Source organism: Lycorma delicatula, chromosome 2 (genome assembly GCF_047948215.1).
Source record: "Lycorma delicatula isolate Av1 chromosome 2, ASM4794821v1, whole genome shotgun sequence".
NCBI lineage: Eukaryota > Metazoa > Arthropoda > Insecta > Hemiptera > Fulgoridae > Lycorma > Lycorma delicatula.
The window spans coordinates 121,438,666-121,455,605 of NC_134456.1; the positions used below are offsets into that span (position 1 = coordinate 121,438,666).

The following is a 16,940-nucleotide window of genomic DNA, read 5'->3' on the forward strand; positions in this document are numbered from 1 at the left end:
AAAAACATAACAAAGAACAGCATTCCTAACTTAAAACTAAAGTAAGTATTTAATTAAGTTGTTTTTCTTATTTTTCTTTATAGGGGGGAACAAAAATTAACATAAGAACAATATGACTACATTGAAACTACTTTGTGACCTACAGAAATCTGGAATAAATTTATTTTCTTTTATTTTTTTTTTTAATAAGAAAAAGCAGTTATAAATAACAAAAAATAAAAACAAAAATTAGATGAAAAAATTACTAACTTTTTTATTTACGAAAGAAGAAAAGAAAAATTGAAAGTTGTAATCATAAGTAATCAAATATTAAATTATATTAAATATTATATTATTTAATAATATTAAATATTATATTATTTAATAATATTAAATATTATAGTTTTTTCTTAAAAAGAAAATTCTATAAGTGATACTGGTATTTTCCAGAAAATGTTAAATTAAATGGATTTTTCAGAAAAAAGATCAGTAACTGTATTGAACTATTAAATGTTAATGTTTTTTCTTATTGTTTTAAGAAATTATAGATTATAATAATAAGTTGTTCTGACAAACAGAATGTGACATTATATATTTGTTTTCAATCACCAAAGGGCAAATAGAAATTTAACTGATTGATCGATTCTGGAATAAGAATTTATTATGAAAGAACATCTACTAAGTGGACATTAATGTAAAGATTAAAAAAATTGTCATGTCTTCTTAAGATTTCTTTCAAAAAGCCTCAAATTAATTAAACAGCTTACAGTTACGAAAAAAGAAATTAGATGTCTTATTAGCACTGCTGATGGCATAACAACTGGTTTTTTTTTATTTTTAACATGACTACAACATAAAATCAAGTTATTTGGTATCAGTCACATTATCCATTGTTTTCTCACTTATTTTTTTCTCACAGAAAATAGTTGAAATTTTTCTGAACAATAAACACTTTGAATTTGTTTTTAAATATTTAATTTACCATGTTTTGATAACACTCATCAGGTTTTCAATTTAGGTTTTTTTTTGCAAGAAATCAGAATCCTTATAGCAGTGAATTGAACCATAGTTTCAGATCACCTGCAAATAGTAAACTTTTAAAATACTTATTCCATACAGAGAGATCATTGATCAGTAGTAGGAACAAAAGTGTTCAAGATTTTGTATTTTAGTTATTTAAAATACAAAAAATGGTAAAAAAAAAATTCAGCATAAAGACGAACTATCCAAGCAATCTCTTTAACCTTTGGGGTAAGCTTGAACAGTTAGTAAAAATCACAAGCTCTTATTGAATTTACATAAAATGTTCAGTCAGTTAGGACTTAATGAGCAAACTTATTTTATTTAGTAAATCTACATAGCTAACCTTCGTAACAAAACTTCACACAATCAGATTTTTTTCTAAACATAAATATGATCACGACTCTTGACAATGTACTTATATAATATAAACTTAGTAAGAGTTAATAAATTAGAATTGCTGGTGAATCAACGTTGAATCTACGTTGAAACGGTGAAAGAGATTACTCATGTTTAAACTAATAATATATCAAAAAATTTGTTAGTAGGATTTAAATTAGAAACTGATGGAATATTACCAGACTTGAACAATAAGTCTTGTAACATTCCATTTTATAAGAAAGTTAGCCGTCTTTATATACAAATTAAAAATAAACTGTAATGGCCAAACCTGGATATCTTAATACCCCTTTAATGTGTTGGCAAATACACTATCAAAACCATTATAACGAACAGCTTTGAGCCTATTAACTGCTACCATTATTTAATCAGTAACTAGAAACTTAATATTAATTTTCTGTATAAAGTAAGACACATGTGTGTCATTACATACCTAATTAAAAAATTTACTGCTGTTCTGAAAAGAAGAAAAGATTGTATCACTAAATGGCTCAAATACCTTCCCTCCTGCAAATTTACTTCAACCATTCGATTCAATGTGATCTTTGACATATATGTAATTCCATAAGTGTTTTGCATTTAAATCGATATCACACTGATATCACGCTTAATTGGCGGTCCGATCCCAAGAGGAAAGCTGGTGAGATAGGAGATTTAGTTCACAGGATATCACGCTGAAATTTATCTTATGAGCGAGGGAAATTTATGCTTTAGTTAACGTTTTCTATTAGTTAAAATTATTAAGATAACATGTACATTATACCTGTTTACAATCACATTTCTTTTTTTATTTAATCTTTGGAATATTATTTTCGTGAAACAAACTGGCTTTACTGATTTAATAATGTTATTGTGCAAGGGAATGTACAAGAAAATGGCACTATTTAGTAAATAGTAAACAATAAACACATACAAGCATTATGTATTTAATAATACATAATACTTGGTTTATGAACAGTAATTGATACAGAAATTAAACTATATTCAAGTTTATAGAAAAAAACTGAATGATACACGTCCTCTGAAAACAATGGGTAATACTTAATGGAATCTTTATGTAAACATTCATAAAATTAAGTTTATTATTCTTATTAGAAACATTAAATGAAATTTTAATTTAACCCATTTACATCTTTAAGATTGAAATTACGCCCAATAAATAAAACAGTAGAATGTATATTCTACTATATATACTCGTATATTTTTTTCTTTTGATTCTGATTAGCTTTTGGAACCACCATAAGGTATTACTTCAGAGGATGAATGAGAATATATATGAATGAAGTGTAGTCTTTTACATTCTCAGGTCGACCATTCCTGAGATGTGTGGTTAATTGAAGCCCAACCACCAAAGAACCTGTATATATATATATATATATATATATATAGTATGAATTTAGTGAGATCAGTAAGTATAAAAAAATCAATGTTGTCTGGAGATTAGAATCCAAAAGAAAATTGAAAAAACAACCAAATAAATGATGTCATTGGTGGTGTTTAGCTTTACAAAATAGAATGCATCAGTCCCACAGAATTAGTCATGTCTAGAATGAACCCATGTCTATAAATTCCACTATCTCTATCACATCTCAGTATACAATAACAAGCATCAAGTAGCCCAATAGCAAATATTTGTGTGTATTTTGAGATTAAAATTAAATTATACCAAAGTTCTGTTAAAAATATAATAATAAGAAAATTTAAAAGTAAAAATTTTCTTTAAATAAGATAAATAGTTAATTAAATTTTATGAAAAATGAACTCATAAATGATTTACAATACTACCACCACTTTACAATTACTTATCATAAATTTGCAATTTAATTAGAACCTTTGTTAATATTACCCTTTTGTATTTAGTTATATGACAACTTCAGAACTGTAGACATCATTTTAAAATTTTTGTAGATTTACTCAACAAAATCCTTATTTCTCCAAGCAGTAGTAGGGTTAGGGTAGGGTAGTAGTAGTAGTAGTAGGGTAGGTAAATAAATTATAAATGAATTACTTTGAAATTAAAAGATGTTGTTCTTCCTAAAGTTCTTTTTAAACTAGTTAGCAGCACTTTCTTTAGTGGGGATCACTGTAGCATTGTTGACTATGGTTTTCTTCGACTTTCCACTAAAACATTTCTACCTTCAACTTCCATTGAAGTCAGTTGATTGCTCTATAAAACTCCTGTAGCTTTAAATTATTTGTTTATAATCTTTAGTAATTTTAAATGATACTACTTTCCTAATAGAAATCATGAAATTAGAAGATAAAATACTCCTTGTATTAAATACTTTTCATCATATCTTTCTTGAATCTGTATCTAAACTTATGTATTTCTAGTTTCTAGATGGCAAATAGTAAAATTGCTAACAAACAATTCTACAAAACTGTAAGTTGTATACAAACTTAATTGTTACATTTCTGGTGTATCTTATACATCTTGAATGTTGCTTAGAAAAGTGGCTTAGAAAATGATTTCAGAATATATTTTATTAATTATACATCGTTTATTCATGTAAAATCCTTGTGTAAAATTCTTGTTTATGTTAATCAAATTGTTATTTTATTGTGTGTTTGTTGTAAGCCCTAACAGGCTGTGATTATTCATGAGTACAGAAGATGTACATTTTATTTTGTAGATAATGCAGATTTTGAATTTTGCTCTATTTGCATTAGCGCACCAGTTAGTTCACTATACTACCATTGATGACTTTGTAATCGTAGAGGAAACCCTCCAACACAAGTGAAATGAGAATTACTGCTTCATTCCATCGTTTTACTTAGCAGAGCTTTTAAAAAATACTTTATCGTTAAGCATTGTCAGTAGCCGTTTTACTGAATATATATGCATTGGACTTAAATACAAGCCTAAATAGTTTAACCGTATTTCATATGTTCAGTAATATGGACGATTACAATGAAACTATTTTCATTAGGATTTTTTTTTATCCGAAACGATATTTACAGTTTATTAAACACGGCACTATTTTATGTTTCATATGCTTTCTTGCTGGATACGTGTATTTCACAAAACTTTGTAGTTATATGATTACTATTCTTTTTACTGGCGATTTTTCCTTACAATATTGTATTTATGATTACAAATTAATTTATTTTAAAAAGGACTAAAGATTTTGTTATAATTAACTATCGTTATTTGATTTTAGTTTATTTTAAAACAGGATAAATTTTTTCATAGTTAAAATATTAATTATTTTCTCATTAAGTATTACAGTCATATAGCTACTTAAGATAGCTACTTAAAATTGTAAAAATTACTCGTTAATTATCTTCTTTTAAAAAATTAATTTAAAACTTAAAGTAATAATTTAATACTCTGTTGTGACGTATATAATAACATATGCCCCAGTAATGTATCGTAGTATTCTATGTGTGTGTTGCAGTTATGCCCGCACGCACCTGATAAATAATATAGACGTAATAAAAATTAAATATATATATATATATATATATATATATCAGTATCAATATATAGAATTTTTGCTAGGTTGAATCACTTGGGACATCCTAATATGACAACGAACGCATAGCCGCCAGCTACTACCACGATCTAAATTTATTTTCCAAGAAACGGTAAAAAAAAAGGAAGATGTTTAGTGTCTTGTACAAAATTACATTTTTCAACTTCATTTATTTGAAGTATTTTCGGTTTTCTCGGTTGGGATTATTTATTTTATTTTTTATTATTTTTTTTTTACATGTGTGGATTCTTCAGATATTCTGTTTCATTTAAGTAATATCTTGTTTATGTTAATCAAATTTTTATTTATTCTGCGTTTTTTGTTAGCTATAACAGGCTGTGTAACTATTCATGAGTACAGAAGATGTATATTTTATTTGACAGATAATACAACCTTTGAATTTCGCTTTATTTGCCTTAGCGTACCAGTTCACTACACCACCACTCATGATTATTTTTGGAATTAATGATTTCCAATTTTTTAGATTTTATTTCTAATTTTCTAACAGCAATATATATATATATATATATATTTTAATTTAAATTACGTCTCGAATAATAGCAAAGTTATCTATTCAACATTATCGTTTACTTTAAAATTAATTACGTGATATTTAAGTAATTTTTTTTATTGTATGGAGTAGAATTAACGGTAAAAATTATCACAACGTCACCTAAATTGTTACATTAATTGGTTCAATTCAATAGTGTCTATGACTGCTGAAATTTTTCACTCCTGAAACATTGTCATGGCAATTTTTATCAGCCCAGTGAAATGATTTCACTCACAAAAAATATTTTTATAATCACTTATTTTATTCTCTTTATTCGTTGAATTTTTTATAAGACATTAAGTTTATAATAACCTTTTACAATAAATAAATATATATTTTAATTTATATATATTCAATACTACATTTGAAGACTCTTCATGTACACCAAAGTTGTATTTTAATTTAATAATATTCGATAAGTCACACCAGTTCAACAGATTAAACCGAATGTCGAATTTTATAAATACAATTCAGAAAAACACGTTTAGAATCACATTAACACGTGAAAAATGTTTTAATGGCCACCTTACAATCTGCCGGTCTATCGCAGTCCAAAGAAAAGTAGAAAGGAATTATTTTACTCTAAAAATAATGCAATATCCGAAACTCAAAATCACTAAAACGTATACTAACGTTACCTTAATCAGTGCTTTATTTATACTTTCGTTAAGGTTGTAACGAAGGTTACAAACATCTCAAAAGATTAGTAATGTAGCGTTGACATACTGTATACTATGTTTTATGTTTCACCCAAACGTAAAAATATTTTTACTTTTAACCGGCAGCGAGAATTTGCGTTTTATCCAACAATATATTTATTAAAAAAAAAAAAGGTAAAAATAATTAATTTTTTCTTAAAAGTCATAACCAAGATGTATCTTAAATCAAGATGTGTAAATGACACACTGTTTACTACACGATTAATCGATTATTTCTGCAGTTATCTTCACTAGAGTTGGGAGCTTATAGGGACTACAATAACGTTTATTAGTGTTATTAAAAGAACCATTTCATAGATTTGTTGAAAAATATGTATTGTAGTAGATACTTGGCTCGAGGTGAAATTTTTCTGAAATAAATTTACGGATAAATATCTTGCATTTAGAAATCTTTCCTCTCCTATAAAATGTAGTTCTTATTCAAAAAATTTATAAATAAAATAACTGAAAGTAATTGAAATGAGTTGATTTAACTTTTTTATCGTTAAATTTATTAAGTAATACTAGTCATATTCGTTTCACATAATAATGTTAGCTGTATAATTTCTTTAATAAAATATAAAAATTCGATATATATTACATACGTTTAAAAAAATTAACAAACTAAATGTTGTACTTTAACTTGACATCCCTGTATCAAAACTTAATAATATATTTTTTATTTATTAACGGTAGAAGTTAAAATAAGTCTGTTTGAAATTATAAAATCACAATGAATGATAAAATGAAAAGCAGTAATGAACACAATTGGTATATTTATAAAGTAAAATTTATTTTTATCTAAACGTAGTTTTTAAACCAAATAACACTTTAAATTAAATGTTTATCATTTTAAATCCTTAATATTTAATCATGTAATCCTTAATATTTTCAAAGATTATTATTTAATTATTTTTAACAATATGCCAAAATTATAATCAAAAGAGTTTCAAATAAAAAACTGGTTAAACTTTTATTTTAATTTAATTTCTTAATTACTTCGTTGTTTTGATATCACATATCCATTCTTTTACAAACACCGTAATTTTATTTTCTTACAAATATTTAAAATATTTGTTAATCTTTAAGAATAAATAACTTGCATAATTTAAATATTTTAACTTATTTGATTATTAAAAAAAAAAAAAATTACTGACAACCACCAAGTCAAAATGTGTTTAAGATGTTTATTTAAAACGGTCATGTCTTCCTATTTTACGAAAAGAACTAAACCCAAGAGACTACTTAACTTAAATATCACGTAGTATGCATGTGTAGATATTCCATATATTGTAAATAAAAAGCAGCATTCTACAAAAATAAACGTGGTTGTACTGTTATTTATTAAGTTGAATGTTTCTTATAGTTTTATATACGAGTATATACAATAAGAAAGAAAAGAAAAAGAAAAAAGGTATATGATTTGAAATTATTCGAACTGTTCAAATATAAAATATGATTTTCTATTTAATTGTTTCGTATCAGTGAACAGTGATCGATTTTATTGTATTTATAGATTATACTAGCATTACAGCCATTCCTGTATTAGCTGAAAATTAATTTAGTCCCAAGAACAAATCATTTATTTACAGAAATCTTTACGAACAATAATGAATTATGTTTCTTAAAGGCCCAAAATATATATAATTTCTATTATTAGGAGATCAATTAGTGCAAGAGGGTTGGTAGATGTTTATAGCTTCATTTTTTTTTTTGCTAAAAGTGATATAAGTTATTGTAAGACCTATAACGTATTGAAAGACCTTTGGTTTTTAATACATATTTGTGTATATACGTATTTCAGTATGTATTTGGCAGTCTAGATTCCTTTGTGATTTTCTACATATTTTCAACCGAGAAATATTCTAAATTAAATAGGCAAGTATGATGATGTCAGGAAATTTATTTTGTCCCGCACTCATAAAAAAGTTCTTGTTTCTTTGTTAAATAATTTTTGAATTTAATATTCAACTAACAAGAATTCCCAGTAATAAAAATTGTTTACTTATTCCTGAGTTACTGCTTGATTTTATATCATTCGTTTAAAAAGACAAATTAGTTGGATTTGTGTGGGTCTAAAACTGCAGAATTTTAATATTAAAAAAGATTGAGAGAGGAACACTTCTACATGTAAAAACACTTTTGAAACTTTTATTTAATCAAAACTGTTTTCATATTAGGCCTTTTTGCTAATTTGTAGTTTTTTGGCTTCATTATTGTCCTATAGCCTTTCATGCTACAGTTTTTTGTTTACTCCTATTGTTACAGTATTCAACTTTCAACTTTATTCGTGTTAAAATATATTTTTATAATATAACAAAAAGAAAAAAAATGTTTTTAAATCTTGTTATAATATTACAAGAATTGGTTTGTTCCAGTCTGTAACTGCATATTCAGCAAGATTAAATTAGAGATGGGGCAGCATCGACGTATCTCCTCAAACAAAACGATAAATGCTCCTTTAAAAATTCAATCGTTATTGGTGATTGCATGTATCAATGTTTACATTGTGATCCTATGGTAGATGATGAAACTGCCTGTCACGACGGAATTCTAAAACTGCTGAGTCATCGATAAAAGTACTGCACAGTCAGCCCCTTCATACAATTTTAGGTGCTAAGTACTATTTTCCCTAGGTTCTTTTAGAATGTTTAAATTATTTATTGTTCTTTGAAAAGTAAAAAAAGTTATTTAAAAAAGAAATATTTTGAAAATGCATGCAATAAGTGTTTAAGAAAAAGGAAGTTATGAAAACATTTATTGAGACAGTTGTTCGTGTATATATCTACAACATACGAGTATATATATATATATATATATATATATATATATATATATATATATATATATATATATATATTTATATATATATATATATACAGTATATACGTTCATGAATAAAAAGACTTTTTGAATTCAGAAATATTATTTTTTGCAGTTATCAAAATAAATGTTTTTTTAGTTAACTTTTTAAAAGAATTCTTTTGTATTATTGTTGTAAAACATCCTTTTTTATTCCTAGTTAAAAATTTAAAATTTTAGACAGAATTCGTGTCATATAATCATTTTCCTCTATAATAAATATTAGAATTTTCTCTAAATTCTCTTTCTAACAAATCAGATTGCCTATTCTACCCATGTTCACTGTAAACTGAATGACAAAAGTTGGGATGATGGCGGTAGAGCAAGAAAGAAGGCAATGATCGTAGAAAATACAGTGAAGAGTTATATAGAGAAATAGATCGTTTCTCCGAGCTTTTTCAGAAAAGTTTTATTCTTTTATTAATAATATCTAAGTGAGTTTTGAATATTAAACGTGTTTAAAATAAATTATTTTTAAATATATCGCAGCATATGTTCATTGCAAGTTTTCTACTTATTGTACATTGTTTTTTTTTTTTTTACATGCATTTATTTATATATATGTGCGTTTAATTAATATGAAATGGTTTAATTTATTGGTAAATGAATCGTTTTACTGATGTTAAAAACTGTATATTCTCGAATTCTGATATTGAATCACATTTAAAGTACCTGTTTAAAATATTATATTAAAGTAATCCATTTTATAATTATTATTATTTAACGAAAACATGATATTCTTATTTTCGAATAAAACTAGGATAATTGGCTCCTAGTTTATTCGAAATAAACTACTTTTGTTATTATATCCAATAACTGACAGAATTGGTTTAGTGAAATTCAAAGTATAAGTTTTATTTATTAAAGTAATTGTTTATATTTCTTTTAGATACCGACTGGTATGTACTGAAATGATAATTTTCAAAATATTTACGATTAATTACTAAAAATATACAAAATTATCTTACTTTTTATGAACTTCTTCCATAAATTGAAATTAAAATAGCATGCTCTTTTGAAATTTGCTTGTTTAATATTAAATAATCGGAATAAATATATACTGATGTAACATACCATTCATATTTACCTTAATTTAAATAAATTAAACGTGGTGTAATATAAAGTTATATAATAACAAAACAAGTACATTTTTAAAGAATATAGTTTCAAATCACGATAGAATATCAAATTTCTCCATCTCTTTACGATTCTCTTTTTGCAGTATATTGGTTCAAATACATCGTATGTTTTTATTTAAAATAAATTAATTAATGAATGTATTTATTTCAAATGGAATATTACATAAACGCAGTCCTTTGTATGTAAATTGATCTGATACATCACATTTCATCGATGATTTTGATTTGTTTATTTCTCACTTTGAAAACGTTCGAATTCATTTGTTTCACCTGGAATCATTTTCTCATTTATTATTACATTTTGATGTTGAGTAACGTTCAGAATTGAATGTGAGTTTATATTAATTTTATTCCTACCTAATGAAATCTTATAAAATCATTAGAAAACATGAGCTGTTGCTTTGTAAGGTAGATAGAAACATTTTTTTAATTCGTATTTTGGAGTGATTGAGTATAGTAACCTATAAGAAAAAAAAAACATTTCATTTCAGCAGTTATTACTTTACAAAAAACTGGATAGAAAAATTAGAATTTATCAAAAGTTTTAAATCGTGTTATTTTCGGCGTTATTGTATAAATCTCAATTTATTTTATTAAAACCTGAAAAAATATAGGCTTTTATGTGTAATTTAAAAATTTGGTAAATTAGATAAATATGCTCAAATTTTCTGAAAATTACATAAATAAAAGGTAATTATTTAAAAATAAATTATTATCATTATTATTATCATACACAACATTTTAAAAAAATTTCTAAAACTAGTTTTTTTTTTTTTAAATACTTTTATACATAATCACATCAATAATTAAAGTCATTAGCGACTTATCAGTATAATTGTACCGGTAAATGTGCAGTCTTGAACAAACTCAGGCCGACCATTCCTGAGATGTGTGATTAACTAACCACTAAAGAACACCGCTATCCACGATTTAGTATTCAAATTCGAATAGAAGGAAATACCTTTCTTTGATTTTAAACCTGGGAGAACTTCGACTTCGAAATCAGGTGATTTTACAATGACGAATTTACCATTAGATCAACCCGATGGTTGATTTAATGTTATTTGATTAAAATAATACATAAAATATGAATAGCCAACACTGACTATTTCATTTTTCATCAAAGTAAAATGGCATACCACCAAAAAAACTAAAAAAATTTACAGAAATACAAATTATTTGTTATCTTCAATTAAAAATAACAATCATCTTTTGAAATTTACCTTTTTTAATGTGAAGTGAAATTTAGGGGTTTGAAAGTATTTTATTTTTCAAATTCTGCAATATAGAACCTACAATAAGCTGGATCATTTTTTTTCAAAAAATATGAAAATAGTCTAAAATGTCATAAATTACTATAGGTTACCTTTGGAACCCTTGTGGAAAATACGCATACGAGTGTAAAAATTACTATTGTAAGTAAACTGAAGTATATGAAGCTTATAAACGGAAAGTATTGCAGTATCAAAATTTCATGTTAAAAGCTATCTAATATCAGTGTATTGAGAGCAGTAGAAGAAATTAGTGTGTTTCAGTAGTATTAAAGACAACGAGGTTTTAAGTTATGTTTACACAAGTCTTGGTTAATACGGATGTTATTAATATGTAAAACACGGTTAATACAGAAACTGAGACCGCTAGAATAATATGACATTGCAGATATAAAATAATATGATATTTAAGCAAAAAGATGTTAGATTTTTGATCGTTTTTTCTATTGCAGATCAAAGGGTGCGCCATTTCTTAAATCAGAAAACTCATAAAATTTGTTACTTATTGCATTTTAAAAACAAGTTATTTGCTTTCCACTTTTTTATTACATAAACTTGTAAATGTAAGTATTCTATGTTGTTTTTTAAAGATTTATTTAACAAAAGTAAATTTTTTTCATTGCATTTTTCTGCTTGTTTACACAGTTCAGTCAAAAACATGATTTGTAGTTTGTGTAAAAAGGTACCATTTTTTTATTCCGCGTATTAAAAAAAAATATATAAATAAATAAAGCTTAATATTTTTTATAAATGTGGCGTAAAGGTAATATTTTTCTTTCAATTGAAAGAATAAAATAAGTATAATTTAAAATCCACTTAGAGATTGAATTGGATTGGAACAGAAATGTACAATAAGTGATCATCAATAGAGGAAATTATTTGGAAACACGAATGCAAGCTTATTTTCATGATAAACGTTAACGAATTCCGTTATATATTTACATCTCATTATTAGATTTTCAAACTCCATTCAATTCAAATAAAAATCAAATCGATTGTTAGTCTACCCGAAATAAAAATCCTTTTTACAATGGAGAGTTTTATTTTTATTTTCGACGTGTAAGGTTGTGACACACATAAAAGCAATTTGAATAAAGTGAATGTTATGTTTAATAATACACAAAATCTCACACACACACACACACACACACACACACACACACACACACACACACACACACACACACACACATATACACACTCTCTCCCTCTCCCTCTCTCACTATCTCTCTCGTTCTCTCTCTCTCTCTCTCCAATCTCTCTCCCCCTCACCCCCACCCCTCTCCATCACACTCTGTCCCACTCTCTCTCTCTCTCTCACTCTCTCCCACTCTCTCTCTCTCTCTCTCTCTCTCTCTCTCTCTCTCACTCTCTCTCTCTAAACATTTCTCTCTCTCTGAAAGGATATAAACACACACATAATGCGCAAAACTTTCATTAATGCACAAATTTTGCCACAAAAACACATTATTTCCACTAGTTATTCGTTTTTATATGGTATGTAATTAGTAAATCGTGGTCTATCGGTGGTGTGCATAAAGTTGATTTATTCTTTATTAAGTACCACCTTGTTGCTGACATCTTGTAGTAGGAGGAATACCCAGTTGGAGAACTGTACCTAAATTCGTTTTCACCAATCCCAGAGTAATTTGACAAAGGGTTCAAAAAACATAATACTTAATGTAAAATTTCTGTTACATGATGATAAATCAAAATGCGGTGATTTTTCCGTGCTTCCTGAGCCGTTGGAAAACGGGAACTTATAAATAGAATTTTTTACAGACATGCCTGAAGTAGTGATGAACGAGATAGTTTACAAGGGGTAATCGATTTCATATATTCTATTTCATCCCTAAAGTAATTTATTTTCTTTAAACCAAATAAAAAAAAAAGTGAATGTTAAGTAATGAACAAAGAGCGTAATTTCAATGGAGAATTAATATTGAAAAGGAGTCAGTTACATTTTCACTGAAAATTGATTCAGATATCCAACAGTTTTCAAATACTAGATTACATAAACAAATTACCGGTTTCGGTTTTTGCCCGATTTTATTGACTGCATTTTTTTTTTTTTGTTCATAACACTTAGAACTTCCAGTATTACTATTTTTACGATTACTGCTTTTAGTTTAAATTCCGATATTTATGTACCAGTGATATTTATTTAGCTTCACTCATTTCATTACGAAGCCTGACGTGGAATTTTTTTGAGGGACGGCATAGCCATCAGCAGGGCTGACTTGTGTCTTATGTAATGTCGACTACACCTCTCACCCACGGCTTCTGATACATGTAATTATGTGTTAAGCTCTACCTACATAACTTGATATCAGTATTCCTTTGTAAAGAACAGCTTTATACAATAAAAAATTTTAATAATTAATTTTCATGGTAAGGTATTACGATTGGTCATGTTTTTAAGCCTACTACGCAAGTACTTCGAATAAGTCACACAAATTTTTACCTTTACAATAACAATATTGAAAACCAACTTTTGAAACAAATAAACTTATAAAAAAACTATTGGAATCTACAAAAAAGTATGTAAACTTTATTCCAGAACCTTTAAAATAAAGGACAACCGGATGGAATTTATTATACCAACTTAAATTAATTTCGTGATCAAATCGTCGTGTTTTAGTATATATAAACTTTTCGATATATGGGAAGGTCAAATTTATGTTAACTCCTGAAGATCAGAGTAAAGAAAGTAGGAGAAAAGTAGGCTAAAACTTATAATTTTTTTAACAAATAAATTCACTACAAAAAATTATTTCTTTTTTCATTACCTCTTTTATACAAATGAGTATTTTTTTCTACTTTTTTGTGATTGTAAGAAGTTTAGTTATTTATTAATCTGTTTAAGTTAACTAATTAAAAAATGTTATTCAGTGTTTCCTTCAGTATAGAATGATAAATATTTCTGACAGTTTTAATGCAAGATATAATATCTTTATCGATATTTGAAACTATATACAGAATAATAAATGTTAGTGTTACATTATTATTACAAAAAATAAGAGAAATTGCTATTTGGTATATGACATAAAATATAAATTGCTAAAAAAATGTAAAATCACATTTAATAAATAAGTAAAATTTACCTTCAAATTACCTTGGAAACACCCATTAAATCGTACAGGTCTTTACTTCTTTAATACAAAATATATTTCGTATGAAAATTTTTTTCTAAAACGCAGTATTTTTAAGATGGAAACATTAAAAAGCACATGTGACTTAATTAAGAAACTCTCTGCATAAGATTATACAACTGTTGAATTTCCTAAGAATTTAGAAAAAAAGCAACCGTTTAAATCTGCCCTATTACTGAAAAATGTGTTTTCAATGGAATTTTCCAAGAAATTTCATAAATTTCGATATTTTTAATTAAAAATATTCTAATATTAAATTTGTATTATGACAACTTTCACTCTGTTATAAATTTGTATTTTTTAATAATAATTAATTACAATACTGATGTGGGGTTATATTAACTTAAGAAACTAAAAAAAAAATTTGTTTGATCCTTTGTTACTTAACGTGAAATTACAAGCGGATGAAACGCAGAAAATAATGTTTTTGTGCGTTTCGCACAAAATACCATACTACTAATAAATATATTAATTAATAAATTAATTGCCGCATAACATAAAAATTCGTTGGTCAGAAAATAAAGCCTTTCTGATTTTCCTCATCAAAATTCGGCGTTTCTTACAGACTTTTCGAAGAAAAGTGTGATGTCCCTGTCGATCGAATGGTGGGATTAGGGGGTGAAATTGGATATTCTTTACGTTTTGAGGTATGAGAAGTACGAAAATACCATTCACTTAAATTCGGGTTTCCTTATAATAATAGGCTTATGTATAAACCTTTGTGGCTCGAAGATCTCCAAAACCACTGGATAAATTTTATTGAAATTTAGGTATGCTGTAGTAATGTACCTTAAGTTGTGCATCTTGAAATTTGTTGAAGATTAGTTGAGATCTTCTTGAGTTACGCTCAATTTAATATCAAAAACGGACAACATAACCACAATTTGAGGTTGACTGTCTAGTGGTGTATTTTTTATACGCGTTTATGAAGTGAACCACAGTGGTGAGTGAATTGAAACTTGATGCTTGCGTGTTGGGTCTTCTAGTTAATTGAACGTATTCAGTCGGTTATACTCTGAAAATCAGTGCGTTTTTGACGGTGAAATAGGTTCACGTCGCAAACAAAAAGTCGGTCTTGCGCAGAACTGCGTAAGAGTTTTATATACCTACACTTTTCCATTATCAGTCATTTTTTGAGTAATAGCTGTTGAAGTCATGAATTTTTGGTTTTAAAAAATAACTAATGTATTGTTTTGATAAGCTAAATAAGAATATTTATAAAATGATTCTTGCGATAATTAAAAAAAAAAAAAGAAATAACAATAAATCTTCAAAAAAAGCTGCTGCTTTAACTGCTACATGTAGGAGAATGTACATTTCACGCACAAACGGTAACATAATAATATTGACTGTAATGTGTTATTGTGAAATATTATTCATAAGGCAACGTACAGACTAACAATTTTTCTGCAGAAGTTACCAAATTTTATCCGTGCTAAATTGTTTACCCACTAAATTTTTAATTTCATTTTTATTTGCAAATAGATGTCAATTTATCCTTGGCATAATTATCTATACCTTTTTTTATTAAGATTATCAACTTGAGCAAACCAACTTTTTTTTAATTTAAAAAACAATAACCATTTCTGACAAAAATATGTGTTAAAAATCGCTGATAAATCACTTGTTAAAAAAAGCCTAAACTAGGAGAAGACAATAATAATTCATAGTTTTAAGGGCAGTTACTTTTATACGGATTTGAATACTAGATCGTGGATACCGGTGTTCTTTGGTGGCTGGGCTTCAGTTAACTACATATCTCAGGAATGGTCAACCTGAGATTGTACAAGACTACACTTCATTTACATTCATACATATCATCCTCATTCTTCCTCTGAAGTAATACCTTACGGCGGTTCCGGAGGCTAAATAGGAAAAAAGAAAGGTTTTAAGGGCATATTATTTTAATGTCTTTTTCTGTCACATGGGTATCAACTTATAGATTCAATAAAATTATTAATTTTTCTTTAGCTTCTTTTTTAATTTTAGTACTGAAACAGTATCGTAGGTTAATATAAACTGATTGGCGAATAAAATAAAACTATCCAAGATCTTTTACACTTCATGAAATGGGCTGTCAAGTTTAAACTCGTTAGTAATAAAATAACCCAATTAATTGAGATTTATAATATAGCAAACAAGCAACTGGCAACACAAATAAGTACAAACAGTAGTCTGGTGAAAACAAATGTAATTCTGTCTCCATATACAATGATCTTAAACAGATATTAACCTACTGTAATACTTTACTGACACCATAATTTAAATAATAAATTAGTAGCTTTTGAAGATAGTGGTTGTCAGTCATATAATAAAAAGAGATACCTAATGATATTTCCCCATTGATTTAGAAAGTGGTAATACATTGGTGCGCAGTAGCTCTGTCTGGGT

At 26.6% G+C, this 16,940-nt stretch overlaps 1 protein-coding gene across 4 annotated transcripts in view; it reads left to right on the forward strand.

Annotated features, from left to right (window-relative positions):
* The window catches only part of SPR (G protein-coupled sex peptide receptor), a 1,401,361-nt gene that overhangs the window by 1,277,100 nt on the left and 107,321 nt on the right, over positions 1 to 16,940 (forward strand). The window lies entirely within an intron of this gene.